Genomic DNA, 8,357 nt, shown 5'->3' with positions numbered 1-8,357 from the left:
CATCCATCGCTGGTTGTTTCTTCCTGTGGAACTTTTTGTTGTTTGTTTTATCTCTTTCTCTTCTTCTTCTGAAAATACGAATCCCTCTGTTTAGCTGGTCACTAGTTACTAGTTACGTCAAGTTCAAGTCTTAAAGATGTCGAGTCGTGGAGAAGATTACGACAGATTTTTCCATCAGGAAAATTGTTTTCTCCTCTTGTGTTTTTCTGGAAATTAAATCTTGTTTACCTTTACCACACCCACTCCGGTTGGGCTGCGTCTTATCAATCCCAGTAGTCTCCACCTGCAAGGGACTCGTTGTATAAACAAAGCGGGGCGTGATTACAGCTGGCTGGAGGAGGAGTGAGGCGGTTATTACCTCGAGCCTGTCCTTCGCTACCCTCACATACTTCTTCGTAGACTCTGTTTTCTTCAACAAGGATCATTAAAGTTGTGTCTGTGAGTCTCTGGGAGTTTAATCTGCACGTGTGCAGCAACAAGCGAGGGCAGGGATTTGAATCATCATCAGAGCTGATCACGCGTGAGGTCAAGTGTCTCTAATCTATGTTCGCTCGAGAACATATGATGAGATTTACATATTTAGCAGATCGTTCAAATAAACATTTCACACGTGTGTGTGCGGGGTGTGTGTGCCTATGTTGGTGAGTGTGTGTGTGTGTGTGTGTGTGTGTGTGTGTGTGTGTGTGTGTGTGTGTGTGTGTGTGTGTGTGTGTGTGTGTGCATATATCGGTGTTTGTATGTATGTTTGTGTGTGTTTGTGTATGTCTGTGTGTGTGTGCGTATGTTGGTGTGGATGTGTGTGTGTGTGTGTGTCCGCGTTTATCGGTGTGTGTGCGTATTTTGGTGTGTTTGTTTGTGTATCTGTCTGTGTGTGTGTGCGTGTGTATGTTGGTGTGTGTGTGTGTACATATGTTGGTGTGTGTGTGTACGTATGTTGGCGTGTGTGCGTGTGTATGTTGGTGTGTGTGTGTGTACATATGTTGGTGTGTGTGTGTACGTATGTTGGCGTTTGTGCGTGTGTATGTTTGTGAGTGTGCGTATGTTGGTGTGTGTGTGCGTATGTTGGCGTGTGTGCGTGTGTATGTTGGTGTGTGTGTATGTATGTATGTTGGTGTGTGTGTGTGTATGTATGTTGGTGTGTGTGTGTGTATGTATGTTGGTGTGTGTGTGTGTGTACATATGTTGGTGTGTGTGTGTACGTATGTTGGCGTGTGTGCGTGTGTATGTTTGTGAGTGTGCGTAGGTTGGTGTGTGTGCGTGCATATGTTGGTGTGTGTGTGTGTGTGTGTCCGCGTTTATCGGTGTGTGTGCGTGTGTATGTTGGTGTGTGTGTGTGTATGTATGTTGGTGTGTGTGTGTGTGTACATATGTTGGTGTGTGTGTGTACGTATGTTGGTGTGTGTGTGTACGTATGTTGGTGTGTGTGTGTACGTATGTTGGCGTGTGTGCGTGCGTATGTTGGTGTGTGTGTGTGTATGTATGTTGGTGTGTGTGTGTGTGTACATATGTTGGTGTGTGTGTGTACGTATGTTGGTGTGTGTGTGTACGTATGTTGGCGTGTGTGCGTGCGTATGTTGGTGTGTGTGTGTACGTATGTTGGCGTGTGTGCGTGCGTATGTTGGTGTGTGTGTGTACGTATGTTGGCGTGTGTGCGTGCGTATGTTGGTGTGTGTGTGTACGTATGTTGGCGTGTGTGCGTGCGTATGTTGGTGTGTGTGTGTACGTATGTTGGCGTGTGTGCGTGCGTATGTTGGTGTGTGTGTGTACGTATGTTGGCGTGTGTGTGTACGTATGTTGGTGTGTGTGTGTACGTATGTTGGTGTGTGTGTGTACGTATGTTGGCGTGTGTGCGTGCGTATGTTTGTGTGTGTGTGTATGTATGTTGGTGTGTGTGTGTGTGTACATATGTTGGTGTGTGTGTGTACGTATGTTGGTGTGTGTGTGTACGTATGTTGGTGTGAATGTGTACGTATGTTGGTGTGTGTGTGTACGTATGTTGGTGTGTGTGTGTATGTATGTTGGCGTGTGTGCGTGCGTATGTTGGTGTGTGTGTGTGTGTACATATGTTGGTGTATGTGTGTACGTATGTTGGTGTGTGTGTGTACGTATGTTGGTGTGTGTGTGTACGTATGTTGGCGTGTGTGCGTGTGTATGTTTGTGAGTGTGCGTATGTTGGTGTGTGTGTGCGTATGTTGGTGTGTGTGCGTGTGTATGTTGGTGTGTGTGTGTGTGTACATATGTTGGTGTGTGTGTGTACGTATGTTGGCGTGTGTGCGTGTGTATGTTTGTGAGTGTGCGTAGGTTGGTGTGTGTGCGTGCATATGTTGGTGTGTGTGTGTGTGTGTCCGCGTTTATCGGTGTGTGTGCGTGTGTATGTTGGTGTGTGTGTGTGTATGTATGTTGGTGTGTGTGTGTGTGTACATATGTTGGTGTGTGTGTGTACGTATGTTGGCGTGTGTGCGTGCGTATGTTGGTGTGTGTGTGTACGTATGTTGGTGTGTGTGTGTACGTATGTTGGTGTGAATGTGTACGTATGTTGGCGTGTGTGCGTGCGTATGTTGGTGTGTGTGTGTGTATGTATGTTGGTGTGTGTGTGTGTGTACATATGTTGGTGTGTGTGTGTACGTATGTTGGTGTGTGTGTGTACGTATGTTGGCGTGTGTGCGTGCGTATGTTGGTGTGTGTGTGTACGTATGTTGGTGTGTGTGTGTACGTATGTTGGCGTGTGTGCGTGCGTATGTTGGTGTGTGTGTGTATGTATGTTGGTGTGTGTGTGTGTGTGTACATATGTTGGTGTGTGTGTGTACGTATGTTGGTGTGTGTGTGTACGTATGTTGGTGTGAATGTGTACGTATGTTGGTGTGTGTGTGTACGTATGTTGGTGTGTGTGTGTATGTATGTTGGCGTGTGTGCGTGCGTATGTTGGTGTGTGTGTGTGTGTACATATGTTGGTGTGTGTGTGTACGTATGTTGGTGTGTGTGTGTACGTATGTTGGTGTGTGTGCGTGCGTATGTTGGTGTGTGTGTGTGTATGTATGTTGGTGTGTGTGTGTGTGTACATATGTTGTTGTGTGTGTGTGCGTATGTTGGTGTGTGTGTGTGTGTATGTATGTTGGTGTGTGTTTGTGTGTATGTTGGTGTGTGCCTGTGTGCGTGCATATGTTGGTGTGTGTGTGTGTGTTTGTAAGTGAGTAAGTAGGTTTGTATGCGTGTGTGACGTGCATGTGTGTGTCTGTGTGTCTCTTGGTCTATGTGTGTGTGTGTGTTTATATGCGTGTCTATGATGCTACAAATCAATGTATAAAAGTTCAAATTTAAATGTTTAAGTATTTAAATATGGTTTTGTGTCAATCTCAGTTTAAAAAAACATTTTTTTTAATTCTCCTGAACCTTCTTTACACATTTGTTTCTTACAACTTTTGTTCAAAGATATATTGAATATTAGTAACTACTGAAGCTCTTAAATAATTACAATAACAAAGATATACTTAATGTATTCTCTTGATTAACAAATACTTCTACTACTTACTACTACTAATGCATTACATACATTAAATCCATAAATATTGATAACTCTGGGTCGATAATAAAACATTTAGGAGGTAACCGTGGCGACACAAGAGTGAACCTGCAGGAGTCAAACTTTAAAAACTTAATAACAAGATAAATGCAGAGTCTGGTGGCAAAGTAACAAAGAGGATGTTTTCACAACAGATTAGAGGTCATGGTGGGGTCATTGACCCGTGGGATGCAGACACGGTGACCCCTCTGTCGACCCCCAACACTCCAGACTTCTCTGTTCATTGTGAGTGTGAAGGCTTGAGTGAGGTCTTAAGGTTACTTAACTAGTCCTGAGGGTTAGTTTAGTATCTGGGCAACTACACCGCAGTAGTTAGCACGTCCCTGACGTCTACCAACATTACCTCCTTGGCAGGGGTGAATATCAACATGTAGTATCATCCCAGAGGCATAATACTACTAAAGGAGTAATACAACGAAATGTTTCAGCGTAATACTGTGTATGACGAGTAATACTGCAGAACCTTGTGGCGTAATGCTACTAAGCCTAGCTGATTAATATTACGATGCCTTCGTGCAGTTATACTATGACGCTTTTGCAAAATAATACTACGAAGCCTCGCGGAGTATTACTACAATGCCTTTGGGAAGTAATACTGCGAAGCCTCACGGAGTAATACTACCACGCCATTGCACTTTAACTCTACGAAGTCTAGCGAAGTAATACTATGATGCCTTTGCGAAGTAATACTATGAAGCCTCACGGACAAATACTATGACGCCATTGCGCTGTAACACTACGAAGCCTCACAGAGTTATACTAAGACAACGCTGCTCAGTAATACGACCTTTGCGGAGTAAAACTATGACACCTTTCCGAAATAATACTAAGTAGCCTCGCGGAGTAATACTACAACGCCGTTGCTCTGTAAAACTACGAAGCCTGGTGAAGTAATACTATGGCGCCTTTGGGAAGTAATACTACGAAGCTTCACAGATTAATACTACAACACCTTTGCGAACTAATACTACAAAGTGCCGCGGAGTAAAACCATCAAGCTTTTCCTTGATTTTCTGGAACTCCTGTGTTTTTCTCAGTACTATCTTGACCTTTAAATTATATATTTTATTGAGTATTGTTTTGATTGTTTAAGCGCTTTGTGACCCTGGTCTGGAAAAGCGCTATATAAATACAAATTACTTACTTACTTACTTACTTTGCAAAGTAATACTATAAAGCTTTGTTGAGTAATTCTACAACACCTTTGTGAATTAATACTACAAAGCCTTGCAGAGTAATACGATGACACCTGTGTGAATTAATACTACGAAGCCTCGCAGATTAATACTATGACATCTTTGTGAATTAATACTACGAAGCCCAGCAAAGTAATACTACGACGCCTCAAAGAGTAATAATACGATGCAATTGCGCAGTAACACTACGAAGCCTCAAAGATAAATACTACGATACCTTTCACGCAGTAATACCACAAAATAAAACTAGGGATAAACAATGACATGTCCTACTTTTCCACACCTCTTCCCACCCACAACTATACTTCTTCCCTCCTCTTTGACGGATGAAGCTCCTCAACACCGTCATCCGACCGTACAGATGTTCCCACATCATCCGCTAATCCAGCCAAACCCCCTTATGCCAGGGATTACCTCTGTTCCGCCGCATGTGCCGCGACAGGACAGAACAAGTCTTTATTCGAGACCCTTTATGTGCATTATTTTATCTTGTCCTGGTTTTAAACCTGAAGTCTCCCTTCGACGTGATCCTGGATCCATTTCTCTGGCTCTGCTTATCATGTCTGTGTGATTCAATCATTTATATTTTTTAGAATATTAATATTTAGTGCTATTTTTTAAAATCTACAATTTTTTAAGTCAATATATATAAAAATAAATGTTCCTTTTTAATTTAAATGTATATGTATGTGTCTTAATGCTAATATCGGAAACTTTATTAATTGACTTGTATGTGTTAAAAACGTAGCTCCGCCTTCTCCTGTGACGTCATCATCACGCACCTCAAACCCTGTGATTAAAAGTCCTGCACGTCTTATTAACAGCACTAATGGATTTCATTGGTGTCGCAGGGCAGTGACCTCTACTTAGTTAATGAATTAATTGATCCATCAATCAATCGCGTGAAGGAACCACGTGACGCTTTAATCTCGCGCTCTCTCGGGCCACGAGCTGGCAAAGGCTCATGGGAGGTCAAAGGGGAAAGATCGCATTTTTAAGAATTCACAGAGGAATGTTCGAGATTGATATGAATTTAATCTTAAATTACTTAATCTAGGATTTTAAAAAATCATTTCGTTGCGTTGTTTCCGCAGATATGGAGGCGCTGATCCTCATCCGTTTCACTTCACACTGAGGATCCATTAAGTCGGAGACCAACAAAAACAAAAACAAATATTTTAAACCATTATTATTACTCTGGTTAATAACAAGAGTTTCACTTTTGTCGTCACTACTCAGTTAAGCTTGACTGTGAAAAGAAAGATTGATCCACAGCGCCCTCTGGTGGTGACACTTGAAAGGTTCAGGCAATTATAATCTAATACAAAATACGCCAATTGCATGTTTTAAACGATAAATCGATTCATCGTCTGCTTTTGTCTTCTTAATAAAATGAACTAATACAACTTTATTTTTTTTGGTTTTAAGTTGAACTCGTGTCCACAATCATACTTTATTGCTCCCGTGTATAATAACAATATTATTATGATAAAAACATCACTAACAGTATATTTTTAAAAAAATCACAAAGAACGTTAAAAAAAAATAAAACAAGGAAAATAAACGTTCCTCGCGAGCTTTAAGCCATAAATAGTTTTGCTAGTAGAATTAAATTTCTATTTTTTTTCTATTTCTTTCGCTTAAATATGACGATGAGACTATGGAAGTAGATCAGTGCCATCACACTATTGAATGGTTGGATTTAACATTGAGTTTAGATCTTGTTTTACAATTTTTCATGGAAATGTTGTTGCTTTTCAAATAATACATTTTATTTATTTTTCAAATAGTTCAATCATTTCTGTATTAAAGTGTTGAATTTGTTTGTATTGACTAATTAAATTAAATTATTATTTTATTGAGACGTTTTAACGATTTATGAAAACGCTAAAGAGTCATCTAGTGGCCATAGTTGTGAACTGCAAGTGTTACCCATAGAACATTGAACATAAAGGTTGTTGGTTTTATTGGTTTTATTGGTTTTATTGTTTTTTGAAAAATATGTTTCCTTCTTTCTGCCATCATCCCTCATAGATGTCACTCTGTCTTCTAATGTCGTTTGATGGTGATTAAAATAAAACAAATGATTGTAGAGGAAGTAGATTAATTTATCTAAAAATAAAGAATAAAATATTTAATAGAATGATAGTATTACAGTGTATTATAAAATTACTTTAAAGTCGGTCTATATAAGAAAACAGAATGAAATCACAAAAATGTATTTAAATATTATAATAATATTAAATGTAATGACATCATTCCTATGTTGCAATATATATATATTTTTTTATTTAATCAAAGAAATAAATTATTTTTATATTCAATTATTTTTTATAATAATTTAATTAATAAACAAACAGACGGTGTCACGTGATCGTCTGCGTGTCGCATGATTGGATGTTCGATCAAGTAGCTCGGTGCTCTGTTGGTATTGTCTGGTGGCGCTTTTACACCAACATTTTTATATTGAATTTAAAATACTGCTTATTAGAAAATATTGAATCTAGAATACATGTTTTTGAATAATTGACATTAGAATATCGAACTCTATGGGTAAAAAGAAAATAATTTGTTTTGGAAATGTTTTTTTTTATGTAATTATTATTTATGAAAATATATATCAACCTTTAAATATACAAATTATATACAAAACTAAATTATTATATAATTATATACTTAAAACTATCAATAAAACTGTAAATAAAAAAAATGATTGCATTCCACCAAAAAAAAATAAAAAAATGTTTGAATCAAAGTTGAGTACAATAGAGTCTGAAGTATGTGATCAGTATGTAAAAGTACTTACCGTGGTAATAACAGTGTAACAAACAAGGACATCCTTTTATTTCTGCAAGAACAACTTTGTTGCACGACTGCAAATCGCTCGAGTCTTTAGCTTCTTACAGGAATGTGAGCAGAATAACTGACATTTCCCTGATCTTGTAATTCACTTTTTATGTCTCCCTCGCTCGCTGCCGCGACATAATTCTTGTCCGACTCAAAAGTAAGACCAACATTTTAAAGCATGACCGTCATTAATCTTGTGCCCAGACAATAGTCCGGGACCATTACCGGCTCTCAGGGGGCTCGTGGAGGGAGATAGGCAGCGGGGTTGGAGCCAAATGGAATCAACTCTGCAGGGACGTGAAGTACATCAAGTTTAAAAGCACGTTTTGGTGCCAGACACGAAAGAACTTCCAAAAAAACTTCATTCAGAACCAAGAGTGAAAAGTCACAATGTGATAATTATAGGATTTTTTAAATGAAAAAATACACTGAAAATAGTGTTTTTTTTTTTTTTTTAATAAACTGCAATTACATCTTGAAATCTATTCCTAAAATGTAGAAATTAAACTACAATTAAAATGACAGCAGCATGTTCACAATAGAAAAATAAAAAATAAAAAACACATGTGCATATTAGATTTAAATTGGTCGCACATATTAAAAAACAACACTTACAATTCTAATGAATTAAATAATTATAATTAACTAATCTGAATAATAAAAGATGATAGATAAATAATAACAATACACATATTTGTCATGTTATTTGTCTTTATGATAGTACATGTTTTTTT

Source organism: Callionymus lyra, chromosome 5 (genome assembly GCF_982586985.1).
Source record: "Callionymus lyra chromosome 5, fCalLyr1.hap1.1, whole genome shotgun sequence".
NCBI lineage: Eukaryota > Metazoa > Chordata > Actinopteri > Syngnathiformes > Callionymidae > Callionymus > Callionymus lyra.
This window is presented reverse-complemented; position numbering follows the sequence as displayed.